The sequence below is a fragment of the Giraffa tippelskirchi genome, chromosome 10 (assembly GCF_054371585.1).
Source record: "Giraffa tippelskirchi isolate mGirTip1 chromosome 10, T2T-mGirTip1v1.2.pri, whole genome shotgun sequence".
NCBI lineage: Eukaryota > Metazoa > Chordata > Mammalia > Artiodactyla > Giraffidae > Giraffa > Giraffa tippelskirchi.
Window position 1 is genome coordinate 86,791,702 of NC_137284.1, and position 18,759 is coordinate 86,810,460.

At 35.7% G+C, this 18,759-nt stretch overlaps 1 protein-coding gene across 29 annotated transcripts in view; it reads right to left on the bottom strand.

Annotated features, from left to right (window-relative positions):
- Positions 1 to 18,759, bottom strand: part of LOC145524092 (platelet glycoprotein 4) — a 210,929-nt gene that overhangs the window by 88,902 nt on the left and 103,268 nt on the right. For 6 of the 29 annotated variants that reach the window (XR_014067155.1, XR_014067156.1, XR_014067160.1 and 3 more), the window contains exon 1: positions 7,258 to 7,407. The exons of 12 other annotated variants lie outside the window; for them this stretch is intronic. The gene's annotated coding sequence lies outside the window, so the exon portion shown is untranslated. Of the gene's footprint in view, positions 1 to 3,824; positions 3,987 to 7,257; positions 7,408 to 12,691; positions 12,762 to 18,759 lie in introns of those variants that run through there. 11 more of the 29 variants (XR_014067158.1, XR_014067157.1, XM_081535626.1 and 8 more) reach the window with 3 other exon arrangements.

Genomic DNA, 18,759 nt, shown 5'->3' on the forward strand with positions numbered 1-18,759 from the left:
CTACACAGAGAGAGAGAGAGAGAGAGAGAGAGTTAAAAACAAAACAAAATAAAACAGACATGCTGAGAAAGTTGAGGGTGGTACTGGTGATGGTAATATTCCATGAAACTACTTACCTGAGAATTTCTCACTCACAAAACTGCACACATCTATGTATTACTTTATGGTAGAGATTTATGTCAATTTGGATATTTTAAAAAGTGCGAAGTGTAAGAAATGGGGATAAAAGATTTTAAATTGTTTTACATGACTAAAAATTCTTAAGGTCCTAGTTTAGACCTCATTGGAAGGTGAACCTTTTGGGTTATAAAAGATTTATACTGATTTTTGAATAAATCGGTACTGTCTATTTATTAAGTGCTTACTATGTGTCCAGCACTGGATATTGCTGATACTAAGTTACAAATGAAACCCAGCCTTGATGGAGTTCACAGCTCAGCAGGAAGTGCAGACTCCACATAATAGCAAAGGTCTGTAAACAGAGGCCTTATATCAAAGAACAGAGCTGGTATCTCTGAGCACCAGCCTTATCACAGCTCAAGTTCTCCTGCATTGGAATTCCCTGTCTACGTGTCTGCTTGGATATAACTTTTGACCAAGCAGCTCTTAAAGACTGGACTCATAATAACTAGATGTTTACATGCAAACCAGAGTCTTTCTGCCAAGAGACCCAACTACAATTTAGATTATATTTATTCCCTACTGCAGACAAAAACACTTCAATCAGAAATAAACTTAGGAAGCTAAGCTAAAATGGATGGGAATGGGCAAATTTAATTCAGATGACCATTATAACTACTACTGTGGGCAAGCATTCCTTAGAAGAAATGGAGTAGACCTCAGAGTCAACAAAAGAATCTGAAATGCAGTAAATAGGTGCAGACTCAAAAGTGACAGAATGATCTCAGTTTGTTTCCAAGGCAAACCATTCAACATCACAGTAATCCAAGTCTGTGCCCCAACCACTGATGCCAAAGAAGCTGAAGTTGAACAATTCTATGAAAACCTACAAAGCCTTCTAGAACTAACACTAACAAAAAATGTCTTTTTCATCATGGGGGACTGGAATGCAAAAGTAGAAAGTCAAGAGATACCTGGAGTAACAGTCAAGTTTGGCCTTGGAGTACAAAAAAAAGCAGGACAAAGGCTAACAGAGTTTTGCCAAGAGAATGCACTGATAATAGCAAATGCCTCTTCCAACAACACAGGAGATGAATCTACATGTGGACATCACCAGATGGTCAATACCAAAATCAGATTTATTATATCATTTGTAGCTGAAGATGGAAAAGTTCTATATAGTTAGTGAAAACAAGACCTGGAGCTGTGGCTGTGACTCAGAACATCAGCTTATCATTGAAAAATTCAGGCTTAAATTGAATAAAGTAACAAAAAACACTGGGCAATTTGGGTATGACCTAAATCAAATCCCTTATGATTTTACAGTGGAGGTGACGAAAGATTCAAGGGATTAGATCTGATAGATGGAGTGCCTGAACAACTATAGACAAAGGTTCGTAACACTGTACAGAGGTGGTGACCAAAACTATCCCCCAGAAAAAGAAAGGCAAGAAGGCAAAAGGTTGTCTGAGATAAGATAGCTGAGATAAGACGAGGAGTGAGAGGTAAAGGAGAAAGGAAAAAAATACACCCAATTGAATGGAGAATTCCAAAGAATAGCTTTGGAACTCCAAATATTCCAAAGATTATCTCTCCAAAGGGGACATAAGAAAGCCTTCCTAAGTGAACAATGAAAAGAAATAGAGAAAAACAATAGAATAGGAAAGACTAGAGATCTCTTCCAGAAAATTAGAGATGTCAAGGGACCATTTCATGCAAAGATGGGCCCAATAAAGGACAGAAACAGGAAGGACCTAACAGAAGCAAAACAGATTAAGAAGTGGCCAGAATACACAGAACTATACAAAAAAGGTCTTAATGACCCAGATAACCATGATGGTGTGGTCACTCACCTAGAGACAGACATCCTGCAATGTGAAGTCAAGTGGGCCTTAGGAAGCATTACTATGAACAAAACTAGTGGAGGTGATGGAATTCCAGTTGAATTATTTCAAATCCTAAAAGATGATACTGTTAAAGTGCTATACTCAACATGCCAGCAATTTGGAAAACTCAGCAGCGGCCAAAGGACTGGAAAAGGTCAGTTTTCATTCCAATCCCAAAGAAAGGCAATGCCAAAGAATGTTCAAACAACCACACAATTGCACTCATTTCACATGCTAGGGCTTCCCTGGTGGCTCAAACGGTAAATCGTCTGCCTGCAATGCGGGAGACCTGGGTTCGATCCCAGGGTCGGGAAGAGCCCCTGGAGAAGGAAATGGCAACACACTCCAGTACTGTTGCCTGGAAAATCCCATGGATGGAGGAGCCTGGTAGGCTATAGTCCATGTGGTCGCAAAGAGTCAGACATGACTGAGAGACTTCACTTTCACATGCTATCAAGGTAATGCTCAAAATCCTTCCAGCTAGATCAACAGTAGGTGAACCGAGAACTTCCAAATGTACAAGTTGTATTTAGACAATGCAGAAGAACCAGAGATCAAATTGCCAACGTCTGTTGAATCATAGATAAAGCAAAGGAATTCCAGAAAAACATCTACTTTTGCTTCATTGATTACACTAAATCCTTTGACTGTGTGGATCACAACAAACTGTGGAAAATTCTGAAAGAGATGGGAATACCAGACCACTTTACTTACCTCCTGAAAAATCTGTATGCCAGTCAAGAAACAACAGTTAGAACCAGACATGGAACAATGGACTGGTTCCAAATTGGGAAATGAGTACATCAAGACTGTATAGTGTCACCCTACTTACTTAACTTATATGCAGAGTACATCATGAGAAATGTTGGGCTGGATGAAGGACAAGCTGGAATCAAGATTGTTGGGAGAATTATCAATAACCTTAGATATGCAGAGGACACCACCCTAACGGCAGAAAATAAGGAGAAATTAAAGAGCCTCTTGATGAAGGTAAAATAGGAGAGTGAAAAAGCTGGCTTAAAACTCAACATTCAAAAAGCTAAGATCATAGCATCAGGTCCCATCACTTCATGGCAAATAGATAGAGAAAAATGGAAACAGTGACAGACTTTATTTTCTTGGGCTCCAAAAATACTGTGGACTGCAACCATGAAATTAAAAGATGCTTGCTCCTTGGAAGAAAAGCTATGACAAAGCTAGCCAGTGTACTAAAAACCAGAGACATCACTTTGCTGACAAGGTCCATCTAGTTAAAACTATGGTTTTTCCAGTAGTCATGTATGGATGTGAGAGTTGGACCATAAAGAAGGCTGAGCATCAAAGAATTGATGCTTTTCAACTGTGGTGCTGGAGAAGATTCTTGAGAGTCCCTTGGATAGCAAGGAGACCAAACCAGTCAATCCTAAAGGTTATCAACCCTGAATACTCACTGGAAGGCCTGATGCTGATGCTGAAGCTCCAATACTTGGGCCACCTGATACAAAGAGCCAACTCATTGCAAAAGACCCTGATGCTTGGGAAGATTGAGGACAGGAGGATAAGAGGGCGACAAAGGATGAAATGGTTGGATGGTATCATCAACTCAATCGATATGAGTTTGAGCAAATTCAGGGAGATAGTGAAGGACAGGGAAGCCTGGCATGCTACAGTTCATAGGGTAGCAAAGAGTCAGACACAACTGAGCAATAACAACAACAAGTCTTAGAGCACACAGTCCAGTTATTGTATTTTGGAGGTATTTCCATGTGTTATGTATGTTAGTTTCTAGAATTTTAAGAGTCAATTATGCATTTATAACGGCAACAGCAAGATGCTCACTCTGGTATCTTCCTTCTAGTGAAAGTGAAGTCGCTCAGTCATGTCCGACTCCTAGCGACCCCATGAACTGCAGCCTACCAGGCTCCTCCATCCATGGGATTTTCCAGGCAAGAGTACTGGAGTGGGGTGCCATTGCCTTCTCCGATCTTCCTTCTATTCCTCCTGTAAATACAGTATTATTTTTAAGTCATTTGTTTGGACTATTTTCTTCAGGAGATTGATATCCTTAAGGGGTCTGTTTATGTGCAGTGGTGGCAAAGTATCCACAGAATTCAACTTATGTCTTCATCATTTACTAACTTAAGTTTTTCTTTTTTCACTTTCATCAAAAGTTTTCATTCCATATAAACAAAATTTAGAACCACCACCTGAAAATAAAAAGATCCTGGATCCTTTTCAATGTTCAGCACAATAAGGTGTTTAATAATGTTGTCTGTAGCTTACAACAATGTCTGACACACAATAAGTGCTCAAATATTTTTCAAAAAACAAATGCATCAAGAAATGAGTTTATCCAAAAGAGAGTGACTCTATTATGTATTCAACCAAAATAGGTTTTTGCTGTTTTAGGGTCCCATCAAAGTAAGAATACTTGTAGGAATGATCCCACTTAGTAAAGTGTATGCCTACTCTGAGAAGACACTGTATTTATGGTCCATGCAATGGGACCACTGTACTGAATAACCTTTTATTTCTTTATTTCCAAAGCTTCCTAGAGTAAGATACAAGAAAGACCCCTTATAACAGCACCTGTTACATTTCAAATAGAGTAATAATGAAGTTCTACATAAAATGAAGTGAGCCTCCAAAAGAATTTCAATTAGACTGTGTTCTCATGAGTACTAATATCCCTCCCTTTTGATTTAGGCAAAATGAATGGGGGAAATTTGGGAAAATTAAAATGGGAGGAATGAAGATTGAAGTTTGGAAGATTTAATAAGAGAAAACAACACTGAGATCAAACTCATCACTTTTAAAACTATCCTCACTCCACTTTTAAAGTTCACAAGGACTGAAGGGTGAAATGCTCTCCTATTTGAAATCACTTTGGAGTCATTGGTGAAAGCAGCCAAGCTGTCTGCTATGTCACCTCCAGAACGTTTGCCAATTTCATCATTTCCTCCTTGAGATGACAGTGTGTGACAAAGGTCTCTGGGTATATTTCAAAGCATCTTAAACTATTTAACAATGTAATATCAAGCCCCAATTTAAAAGTGTTATTTATTCTCCACAAGACTAAATTTGTCAGAAGACACAAAGCTCAATTCACCTTGCCCTGATCCATAAAGAAATGACTAGAATGTGCATCGTGGAACCAATGGCATACTTATTACCTGCCGGATGTAATGGAAAGAAAGTTTCCAGTGGCTTAGTCAATATGTATACTTCAACATACAACACACAAACAGTAAAACTATTTACTAAACTATATTTCTTTTTATATCCCTGGCACACTGACCCTAGTTTAGACTATTTCCTTTTCCTGACAAACAATTCATTGTTTGTGATTGAGAGAATCATTTTGGATTAGGCATGATTTCAGATTCCAGGAACCTGGTATGGAAACAGCATCACTCCTCCACCAGCACCTCCCTCCTCACCACTCCAGGTCTCTGCTTTTAAGTTGTAGTAAAGTGACTGCACGCTTTTCAATTTTCACCCAAAGAGCAATCAACAATGTATAAACAACTGACCAATTAAAAATACTTCTCATTTAAAAGCATTTCTTTTTCATTTTAAAATGTTGTCAATTTTTCCTTTAAAAATTCAACTGTGAAGTTTAGTTTGTAAATACTAAGAATATTAAATTCCTTAACTAGTGATCTCAACCAACAATCTGTGCTAAAAGCAAAATTAGCCCTAATCACTTGAAGGGCAGTACATTATTATGTATTTCTTCATTCCAAGAAAAAAATATTCTTTCATTTGATTGGTCCACTCTGCAGTCTTATATGGTCTTTGCCACTGATTTGTTAGCATTTTAAGGCCTTTTTTCCTTTTTTGTTTTTCCTTTTTCGCCTAACAATGATTCTTCGGAGCTTACCATTTTTCCCCAGGTGAAAATCTTTTTATTATTCTCAGGTGTTTGCTTTCTTTCTGTAACTCTCAGAATAATTCATTGCAAAGTCGTCATTGTCCTTTACAAAAGGATCAAATTCCAAATAATTACAGTTTGTATTGTACACCCTCTGAAAATATTTCTCCTTTCCCCTTGCCAGGGTTGCAGGAGTCTCATACATTGCCCCACAAACCCTACTTCTTTTACTTAGTCAGTTATACCTGAGAACAGGACAGGTTGCTTGTTTCTCTTCATCTGAGATCCAGATCCTACCTGAGTACTTGCATAGGAAGTGAACAGAAGTTAATACTTTTAAAAGTATCAGTCCACAGTGCTTTCCCCTGAATTCAGCATGGCTCCAAGAGACCATTCTCCAAAGAATTATGGAAGGTGACTTTTTTTAAAGGTAAAGAAGCCTGTTCATTTCATTCTCAGACTTTGTAATAACATAGCATAGAGTCAGATGGAACTGCTTTTTTGGTATCAGCAGCTGTCTCTAAGGAAGTATATCCTTATATACTTATTTGTCTCTAAATAAGCATATCCTTAAGTTTCTTGTCTGAGTAAGTCATTACCCTATCTTTCCATGTTGTTTCCTGGTCTTATATAGCCATAGTATGAAACACACCATTTAACAAAAATTCTACCATGAAACAAAATCCCCTCCCCTCAAATATCTGATGCCAACAGTCAATATAATTTCTATGATCACCAGTGACCAGTAATTTTATTTATGTAAATATTTTTTTCTTCTAAGAGCTTGTTAAGAGGATTGAGTCTTTTAGATTATTTCTTAAATATACTTGTCAGTCTTGACAAAACACCAAAAAACATTTTTAGGTCCCATGAACAAAGGTCATTCAACTTCTAGTCTCATTAAAAACATGTTTTTTCAACTTGTAAGCAGAAAATTGAGCTGGTCAGAATTTGAGAGCATCTTTTTCAAAAGAGTAACATTTTTAAAACCAGGCACACCCAAGGTTAAATAAAATAAGAAATCAATTTAGACAGGAGATGACAGATCAACTTAAGAGTCAGAAGGAAGAAAAATTCCACCAAAATTGTACTTTTAAAAATACTTAGTTTAAGTTTTCTGATACTTTGAAAATAAAAGATATGAAAATGTATAAATGGAAATTTCATAGGATCAGTTGAGAGACTAATGGAAATGAAAACTTTGTCTCAAAAGTCTATCCATTTAGTTAAAAGCTTATAACTGTGTTGAAACAATATCATAAACTAAATTATTACACCAGTTAGTATTTAGCTTCTTAAGGAGTTTGAAATAACAAGTATTAATGTTTACTAGATGATAGTCCATCAACTACAAAGACATTTATAGCCACACCCCTAAACAAAAATAACTGTGCTCACCAACTTTTAGAGAAGCTTGCTTGCCCAGATGTAGGATCTTAAAACTGGCTTCAGAGTGACTGTTGTAGGAGGAGATGCAGAAAATAAACAAATGATTTCCACAGCTAAGAACTCAGAAATGAGGCTCAGGGTCTTGACCATTCGTCTGTCGTTAAGGTTATCCTGACATGTGAAGCCATTGACATCCTGAGACTTCCAGCACTTCAGATGCATGCCTAAACCGAGATAAATTTAGATCCCTGACACCTGAGCCAGATGAAGTGAACATTAACTTGAAAAATCTTCCTCATTTTGGCCTTCCATTGAGGAAAATAAAACCCTTAATCCTTTTCCTGTTAAAACCTGTTATGCACCTTAACAGATAATTCCTTTGCTTATGAAGCCCAGGAATTCAGATCAATCATAAACAATCAATTTGCTTCTGTCTATGTTTAGCATTTGTTGTCATAGTATAGAGACAGGTTTGAATTTCCCTTGCTTGATTAAGTTGAAAGAAAACAGCAATGAATATTAAATATTTATTTACAAACTTTTGTTAGGAAGCTTTCCAAATGAGTCATTGAAATATAAATATGTATTTGGTAAACTTTCTAGTATTGTTTTCTCCTACATGGTTTGAGTAGTAATTTGGTCCTTTTTGGTTTGCCTCATTTAGTGATGTGGAAAATGTCATGCACTGCCAAGGTGCTTTGGCTTAAGTTAATCTTTTGGTATAGTTGTATCATGTGATAGATTTAAATCAAATTGTGCTTAGTACTGTTGTTAAGCATATGAATAAGGATCTACCCACAATCTGAAGATATTACTCTGAAGCTATAATTGCAAGATATCTAACAATAAGTCTCTTCCTGGAATTCATATTATTTATTAAGAATCTATAATACTATATTAAAACAAAGTGGATAAAGAAACTAGAAAAGTCATGCTGCTTTCCTGAGATTTTGAGGTTATTAATTATTTTCAGTTAATACAGTCTTTACAGAATGGCACTAGAGAAAAACGATGGCTTTTGGAGTTACCACTTTATAAATGAAGCTGAAGTATAACCAGTATTACCTATCATTCCAGGCAGGAGAATGGCTTTTTTCAAATGACCAAAACTAGTATTTTAATATCTAGTATTTTATTTAATAGATGCTGTGCACTGAGCACTGTATACATGCTTGGCACTTTGCTAAGTACATATTGTATAATCTCATTCACTTTTCCTAAACCTGAAATATCCTTTCAAATCAAGTTAATATTTTTAGGTCCAAATATTTATAGGAAAGAAAGCAAACTCAAAAGGATAAATACTGACAACAGACATGTGGCTAATAAGTGGTTCATATGAGAGTCTAACACCCAATTTTGACTGAAAGCATGTTTCTTTCCCACCCTAAAATATAGTTACAGGTTAAAAATGTTTCATCCACACATGATCTGTGTCAAAGTAATCAACCTATAAGTAATTCCAAAACTGTTTTATTTCAAACAAAGTTAAGGAAAGTACAGAAATGGTCCCTGTGGAGTATTGCTATGACACTAGAAAGTCCCCAGAAGCACTGTCCTTAACACAAGGAAAAGATAGAAGATCTGTAAGTACAGCACAGTCCTAGCCAGAGATATCTCTCATCTCTTGCATTTACTTTTTTTTCAAATTGTCATTGTCAGTTTGTGTAAGCAAAATTTGACCTACCAGAGCCTGGACGGCCAGTCCAATGGTCACTTGTCAGCCATTAATATCATGTTTGGCAGTCTGAGATGGATACCTGGCACAAAGAAGCAACATCTAGGTGACAAAGAGTCACCTGGCAAGGTCAGGAGGTCAATACCAGAGAGATTTTGGCATGAGAAGGTCAGATTCTCATCTATCATAGAAGGTGACACATTTCTTTATAGAAAAAAAGGTTCTATGTGTATGAAATGTTTTTCTTTTACTCTAACTAGGAATTTGTTAAACAAAATGTTTTATCAAAGAAGTCAGAAGACAAACTACAAATTCAGTGAACTCAGGATCACATATATATTCTATGAATCACAGTAAGTATCAGAGAATGCCCACACCCTAAGCACCCATTATCTTTGAATATGGATTAGGCCTTATAAATAAGAATAGGGAATGTGGAATATCCTTTCTATGAATTATATGTTCATTATCATTAAATTTTTCACTCCCTGGTGACACTGACTTCTGAAGGGTGAATGTTGAGGGAGAGGGAAAATAGTGATGGACTCAGGTACAAAATGATTAGGCTCTGGGGTAACTCAGACAAGACCTCTGACCTTCTTCAATCAGAGAATTGTCATTCTTAAGCAGTTATCTTCAGAATTAAATATTTCATCACAGGATATTACTTAAACCTAGGACTTTTTCACCCCAAGCTGTTGCCTTTTAACTATTAAACTAGGCAGAATCAAAACCTCTCCTGGATTTTGTTGCACAACAAGTGCCATAAACTGTAAGGAATTAAAGTTGAACCAACACCCCAGCCACTAACAGCAGCTGTTGCCAGCTGTTGATAGCATGTTTTCACAAGACATTATTATGAAATGTCCAATTTCTGTGTGAAAGTGTTTTTCTCAGAACAGCAGTCAAATTAATCTGTTCATATGCATTAGCATCATGGATACAGTGGCAGTAGCAGTCACACTCATATTTCTGTCCTTCCCAATTTCTATCCCACCCCTCAAATCCTGTTTCCTGATGCCCTCAGAGGGTCATCTTTTCAGATCCCTCTTCTCTATCTGACCAGCACCATCTAAGGTTATTAAGCACCATCAAGTGTTATTAGCAGCACTAAGAAGTCACCCTTCTTAGTACTTCACCCTTAAGTACTATGTCCTGCTGAATGAGTTTAGGCCTTTTCAATTAATAATATGATGCGTTTTAAAAAATTCCCTTCAGAAAAATTAAAATTTTAAATCAAAGATTCGCCCCTTTGTTTATATTCCTATTCACTGCATAAGTGTTAACAGTAATCTGTTCTTGAATCCTTGACTCTGTAACATAACAGGGAAGGAATAGTTTGTGGCCTTATCAGGAAATGTTGGCTTAAAACCCTGTACACGCTTGAAAACAATGAGAATATTCACCAAGATACTTAAACATGTGAACCTTACTAAATTTTTAGGGAAAGCACATTTGAAAAACATCCTTGAATTATTATCAGCTCGCTTAACGTGTATATTCAGTATTTGAAAGACATTTTGGGGACTAATTTGTCATCGATTCCAGTAACACACCCTTCTTTCCAGGCTTTTCTATTTGTCTGTTTTCCCATGTCAGCATGGAATAAATAATTTCACTCAGACATTCTTCATAAGGAGCATTTTCCTACAGGAAAGCTGGGGACAAGTCAATATTAATCTTCTCTGCTTAACTTGCTCTCCTCAAATCTATACATGTGTGAAATGTCTTTATTCCAAACATCAGCTTGAGGTAAAGATTTTGCCACCATTTCCTCACAAAGTTGACTTCAGAGGTGAGTGCTGGCTATGTGTTTATTATTCAAAAGTAATGAGGATTGATGGAAATCTCTACTATTAAAAATGATCTAATGGAGCAGTGCTCTTAAGTCTTGGAAGCCTAAAATCATCGCTCAACTGTGTATTTATTTTGCTTTCTGCCTTGCAGAGTCATCCTCATTAGTTGTAAAAGCTTTATCGATAATTTGCAACCAAATATTATAGCTCCAAAGCAATATTCTTTCCTTTTAAGGTCGATGGGTTTTCGTTTAATCACTTATCCATCCAATAGCAAAACACACTGAGATGTGTTTTGTATTGTGTATGGTATTGTGCTACTCCTGTGGGAAAAATGGAGAATAAAAGGCCAAAGCTGTACTCTCAAGGTCTTATTGTTTTGTGAAGAGAGACAAACACTATTTAATAAATCATATTATAATGAAGTAGGATAAATAATGAAGGAAAGTTTTATTGTGATAAGCTAGGCTGAAAGGTCAGAGAGGTTTCTCTAATATACATATGCATTTAAATGTATAGATGTGTGCATATATATATTTATATGTATATACACACATACATTGTATGTATTTGTTTATATTAACATATTTATGTATATATATAAATGCATGTGGGTGTACATCTATATATTGTATGCATTTGTTTATATGTGTATGTAGGTATAAATGGATATTCGCAGACGTCGTTTATTTATATAAGTGTTGGTCACTCCGTCATATCTGACTCTTAGCAATCCCAAGGACTGAGCCCTCTCTCCATGGAATTCAGTCCATGCAAGACTCGTCTGTCCTTGAAATTCTCCAGGCAAGAATACTGGAGTGGGTAGCCACTGCCTTCTCCTAGGGATCTTCCCAACCCAGGAATTGAAACTGGGTCTCCTGCACTGCAGGCAGATTCTTTACAATCTGAGCCAACACGAAAGCCCCATTTATGTACTGTCATAAGCTGTGACCGATGAGGATAAATTTTGAAGGAACTTACACTGTGATAAGGCGAGAGGTCAGAGAGGTTTCCCTAATATTTTTGTATATAGGTTTCCCTATATAATATGTATATTATTGAGATGTCTTAAATAGTGCCTGTCTGCCTTCACTAAACAATAAGATTCTTGAGAGCACTTTATTTACCATTTAGTTCTACTACACCTAAATATATGATATATATGTATGTATATATATACATATAATATAGATCACACACACAAATATCTAAAAATGAATTGCTTTTAAGTGGCAAAGAATTAAGAAAGCATTCAAAGGTAAGGATCCACCACTGAGAGGTGGCACGGGCAGGAAGGAGCACAGAGGAAGACCAGTGTGAGTGGATGAGAGAGGGTGAGGGAGAGTAACATGGGACAAGACAGGGGGTCTGGGGAGAGCGGAATGGTACAAGGACTTGTAGTGATTTACCCTAAGGACAATGGGAAGCCTTTGAAAAATTTTAATCAAGAGAGACACATGGGTGGATCTGAATTACATTTAAGAACAAACTCTGATAGTTTCGTTATTAATGGATTAAAGAGAGGTAAGGATAGATGGCGAAACCAGCAAGGCAATTATTACTGACTTTAATGATAAGATCCTAAAGTGGATGATAAATGGAGGAAAAACATGGATTTGTAAAATGCGTAGAAGGTAAAATCAACAGATTTTGGTGGTGGTGGTATATGAGGAAAAGGGAAGAAGAATAATTGAGAAACTATTTCAATTGAAGCTATCTAGGAATTATTCTACCCCCTAACATGAACATTTATTCTTTAGATAACATATGAGAACACATCTAGCTAAATGATTGGCATATTTCAGCTGGTGCTGGAAAATTTCTTGAATAGATTATATAAATGGATGAGTGACTGAGTGCAATTGGGTAGAATGTTGATAGGAGTGAATGCTTATCGCAGTGTATCTTTTTTTGTTTGGGTCATCATACAAAGTTTCTACAAGGAGAGTCACAACACACTAAGTGATACCTTAAGAGACTAGAAGTACAGGGAAATGACGAATTCTCATGGAGACAGGTCCAAAGGAAAATGAATGAACCTAGTATTAAAAGGAAAAATTTTTCAGTGACTTAGAAATTGTTCAAGTGTCTTGCACACATCTGGCTCTGTGTATAGAAGCTTGTAATCTAATGGAAACTTGAGTCCCCCTGGACCAAGAGCAAATAATATCCACAGGACATAAAGTCCTTCTAGCACAACAAAACAACAGGCTAGTAGCCAATTATGGTAGCAGCCAAGCAGATGTCTCACTGGTTTTTAAATCAGACACAGCTTTGTTATAATTATTACTTAACATGTTGTAGCATTATCTGATTATGAAATTTTGTTTTGATGGTATCACATGATAATTAGCTAATAATCAGACAATTCTTATGTACTGTCTTGGTGAGTGATTGTACAAAACAGTATCTAGTGTCTTGTAGCTCTGTTTTCTTTAGGATAGGGGAAGATTAAGCAGGACAATACTGAGGCTAATCAAAATGTTCTAACAAAGTTCTAGAACCAATATGTCCAGTCTTTAGATCATACTTCAAATAGAATTCCTCTGTGCATACGTTTTTCATGGAAAGATCAGATATCCATGTTCTTGATTGTCCTTTCTCTGTCCATGTTTGTGTTTCATTCTAAATACAGGAGTCTTCTATGTTCCTGTCCTATCCATTCTTTTTTCTTCCTACGTCTTCTCTTTCTTGGCAATATATGCTACTGTCTGGGCTCAATTTATCACCTCCGTACAGTTAATCTCCAAATCTATTTTTTACCCCTAAATTCTACTCTAATGATAAATTTACTTAGCATTTTTGAGACTTCTCTATACACTAGTAACATATTAGCTCATTTAATTTTCTTTAAACTCTGGATATAAAACTAACATTTACCATTTTACAAGTTTAAATGAATGTTTAGTAAAATCAAGTAACTTAATTCCCTGTGACAATGCTCTGAGTAGCCAGATTTGGGCTCAGATGACTCCAGGCCTTAAGCCCTTAAACACCGTGCTGTGATTGACCCACTGTGATATAACTGTTCATCACCCTTCCGTGGACATCTCTACCCTGCTGTCTTAACACACCTCCCCTTCTCTATCTCTACATCTCTACCTCCTGCCACCCAGTGTGAAACTGGTCCCCTTACACTGAATCATCTTCCAATTCCTAACAATTCTAACTTCGTCATGTATTTTCCATTTGTTTCCCATGTTTTGTTTTCACTGCCTCTACTTAAGTCAGATTTCCATCAACACCTACCTTTAACCATTGCCATGGTCCCCTAATTGGTTTGCCTGCATGCAGAATTACTCCCCTCTCATTTATACTTCCCACTAATTTTAGGGCAATCTTTCTAAAACACAAATTTGATTTTATGATTTATTTATTTAAAATAAAACAATAATAGTACCCACTTCCATTAACAGTACAGAATGGACTTTAAACTCCTTAGACCAACACTGAAGATTTTTAACTATTATTTCTGTTCCTGTATGAAGTCTATTCTTCAATGAAATGGTATCTGCATTTTTATCTTGCATTTTACACTGCTGTAAAGATTTCCTCTATCTAGAATTTTCAATTGTCTACATAAATGCCACTCTCCAAATTCAATAATCCTTAACATGGTGTGTATACTGAAAACTCTAAAAAATATAACATATTCATTCTTCATCCTAGACTATTTAATTGAAATTAATGAATACTTTCATGTTTAAAAATTACTGTTAGTGCTACTATTGGTCTATGTGGTTAATTCGTACAAATGAAAGGAACCACTTGTTCAAAATACTTTGATGTGCTTTACCAGAAAATTGTGGTTATATTACATTATATATAATATTATCACATATACAATGTGAATGGCATCATTTAGTATTGTTTAGTGTACAAGTATTACCATATTCAGCAGTGGTCTTCCTTTAAGATTCAATGAACAAATCTCCTCTCTTCTCTCTGTGATTTATTCAATTCTCCTTCAAGCCAACAAAACCTATTCCTGAACTGACCTCCCATATTATTATATATGATTTACTTCCCTGTAAATTTAAATCTTGTTTTATCAAATTTAGTATATGTATTTAATCTCTGATTGAATGTAGGGCTTATTCATTTAATTTAGTTCACTGTTTCTATATACTAACCAATCATTTAATAAATGGATTTCATATGAATCATAGTTTTAGAAAGAAAGATCTCTGATATACAGATTTGGTAGTTTTAATTGATTTATTTCATTATATCTATTTCTAGATGGTACTTAAAGCAACAATCCACAACAGAAAACTAGTGAAGATGTGAAACAAACAAAGAGAAAAAATAAAGGAAGGGAGATGAATTTCACCTAAAACCTTAGCTGAGGAACATTGGTTCACTCAAGCCAAGCCTAACTTGGTGTCTCCTGGCAGCCACAACCACAAGGGAACTGTGATGTGTTTTAAAACACTCATCATAAATGAAAACTTAGCAGTCCTTCAGAAGGCATCGAATTTCTTCATGAATACTGGATCTTTAAAAGAGATAGACATTAACATGGACAGTGTCTTCAAAGAGTTCTAACAACTGGTTCAGAAGTAGAAAATAGTCTTCAAATGTTGGGAATCTAAAAAAACCTCGCCTGGTTAGCGGTTAACCTCTCCTCTACCCTTAACTCTTACTATGTTGTAGTTCATTCATTCTGTTCATACTATACTGGCCCCCCTGGAACACGCCAAACTACATCCTACCCTGGACTTTCCCTTGACCTAAAACCCTCTTCTCCCAGGTATTTTTGTGTAGGTTCTGATCCCCTCTCTTCATTCAGCTTCTCTGCTCAAATATTCTCTCCTTAGGGCCCAATGTATTTAAGAAACAATCTCGCTTCATATCCTATCTTCTAACTCCACAGTAGTGCATTTATTATGCTACCTTATTTTATCGTATACTTGTTTGGCATTTTTAAAATCTTTAACATACACCATATGAAGATGTAAAGTCCTTGGGGCCAGGGAATTTTCACTGTCACGTTCACTTCTATATTCCCCATTGCTTAGAAGAGTACCCAACACACAGAAAGCATGCCAGAAACATTTGTGGACTAGCTGAATACACTATCTTTATATATTTATTATGGCATGAACCTGCAACTAAAATGTTTAAGGGAGCTTCCCTGGTGGCTCAGTGGTAAAGAATCCACCTGCCAAGCAGGAGACGCAGGTTCGATCCCTGGTCAGGAAGAGCCCCTGGAGAAAGAAACGGCAACCTGCTCCAGTATTCTTGCCTGGGAAATCCTATGAACAAAGGAGCCTGGCTGGCTACAGTCCATAGATAGGGGTCACAAGAGTTGGACACGACTTAGTGACTGAAACAACAACAAAATGTTTAAGATTTAATATTCAACCCTTAATTCCATGAAAGAATTTCTGTGGGGAATGAAAAGTCTCTAGTCTAAGAAATAGTTTCCTGGTTATTTGTTTTGATATAGGAAACAATGTGAATTAACGGAACAAAAAAATACACCAAAAGAAACCAAAAACCCTACCATACTGACTTCCCATTTCACAAACTCAGTGTGAAAAATGCAACTGTTTGGATATATGAGGATTACACAGAGGAAAGCTGGGAAGAAATACTAACTTCTAAGATTTGTATCTTTCTCCTGAACATTTCAACACAGGTTGAAACCACATGTATGCTACATGCAGGCTGAAACTATACTCAAAGTAGAGCAAGTAGAGAATGGTATGAAAACTTTGCATGAGGACTACTGCATAGGTAGGTATATTAGTGACACTGTCATACCTATTATTTTTATAATTAACTTGTGCTCAAAGACTTTTGGTGCAATGTCTTTCCTAAGGGCCTATACCTAATAAGTGGCAGTTTTAAAAATTCAAACCAGGTCTGTTTGGTTTTACAATTAGTTTCTTCTCTAACAAATTTTGCTCTCCCCTCCTCCTTTCAATTCATGTATTTATTCATCTACTGATTTATTCATACAAATTTCTGAGTGAATGTAAATATTAATTTATTGTATTCAGGTTTTAATTGTTTTTCATCAACTAACATTTCCAAACCTTTTGAAACCTGTGACCCATTTTAATAATTATATACCTACAGCTTGTCATGTTAAAATTGTATTCATTTTTAATAATATGAGGTAGAGTCAGATTTGTTACTATATTAGGAAATTATTAAGGATTGTGTATTCTTTAATATAGCCATATAGAAAAATAAATTTGATTTTTTTCTACTAACAAGGAAGTTTTACTTCCAGATAATAAGAAACTTAATTTGTTAATGAATAAATTAAAAATTTAACGTCTTGTGTTTCACTACCAAATATATAGTGAACATTGTTTTGAAATTTAACAGTTTTTCTATCAGCAAACATGGACAAAAAATCCTTTCCTTCACTGTTACTTGAATTTTGCATTTCACAGTTTTAAACTATGTATTTTTTTATATTTATAATGTTTAATTTCTTAATTATGGGAGAAGAAAGAAGGTTAGAGGCCACTTTTTAAAAACACTTCTCCATCGATAACATTATTTGCATGTGACTTGGTTTTGTACCTAACAAATAAAAGATTAAATTTAATATATGTGACCCTATATATTCTTTTTGGATACTGACCTTGAATTTCCAGACACAACTCTTTCTGCTTTATTGAAAAGTAAAATACCTGAATGCAATTTTCAAATCTGATAAAGAGGCTGTTGGTGCAAATTTATACATATACAAGTTTCTTTACTTCTACTTTCACCTATGGTGAAAGATATTAAAAATACCCTTAATTCTCTCAATATCTTTAGTCAATGCTTTTTAAAATAGTTTTAAAAATAAGAATAATGGTAGTATACAACTGAATAGAGTTTAAAGCTTTTCCTATAACTGGCAGTGTTCATTTTTGATAAATTGAATACATATCATTTGACAGCCTTTAAGACCTCAAACGTTTTTTTTTTCTCTTTTAAGCAGTTTTATTTCAAACTGATTTTTAAAGTTGAAATTGAAACAAGTATGTACTATTTTTATTGTTGTTAACCCTTGAATATTTTAAATCAGTGGGTGAAAAAACTGCTTTATAGAAATAATGGCTAGTTATAAAATAATAAAATATGCATAAGCAATTTGCTTTGAGATCTCAGAGACAGATGAGGAAATGCAGAGGTAGCAGGTTATTAAGCTTTGAAAAATGAGTAGGATTTGAAAAAGTGGAAGAAGGGAAAAAAGGGCTTCTAGGTAGAGCACACAATGTTAATAAAAATGCTGAGGCCCTTAAAGGTGTGGGATATGTACAGAAATAGAAAGGCAATCAATGTGCCTGAGGTTCTGCCAACTCAATGAATAGGAAATAATTTTTAAATGGGGAAGAAAGAAAAGAAAGCCTGTATGTTTGCTGATCACAGAAATATCAGTAGTTGAATGCTTGATCAAAATATGCATTCAATAGGGACTGCGGCGGTATGGAAGATTTACGAAAGAGGCCAGCAGAATTTAATCTCTACATTATCTTGTCTCATACTTTCCCTTTGCTTTGCTATTTTCTGTTTGTTTGTTTTGCTTTGCTATTTTTAACTCCCCTTACTTGCTTTGAAAATTTTAAGTATCTCAGGATAGTAATAACATAGAATGATATTCAAGACATCTGTACTACATGCCTTGATATTACTATTATTATTATCCTAAATTTTGCATTCCATTACTCTCCATGATCTTCTATTTTCTTATTCATATATTGGCCTTCACTTGCCAAATTTCTGGGGGGTTTTGTTGTTGTTTTTTTACCTTAGAACTTGTCAACTACAAATTGGCACTTGCGCATCAACTACAAGTGAACACTTGGCAATAGCATTTGTCAGCAACTGAACAACAAGGGCATTTGCTATCTACCTGTGCTGCTGCAGCTGCTGACCTTTGACACTCCCAGAAGGGAATTCAAGGTGGAGAGTGAGGTACTCTGTGCTCCAGGAAAACTGGTGGAATAGGTCTTTAGATATTTTGATGTTTTCAGAAACTGATTTCATGATCCCAATCCTTGCATCTCCTCTTATCTAGAAAAGCAC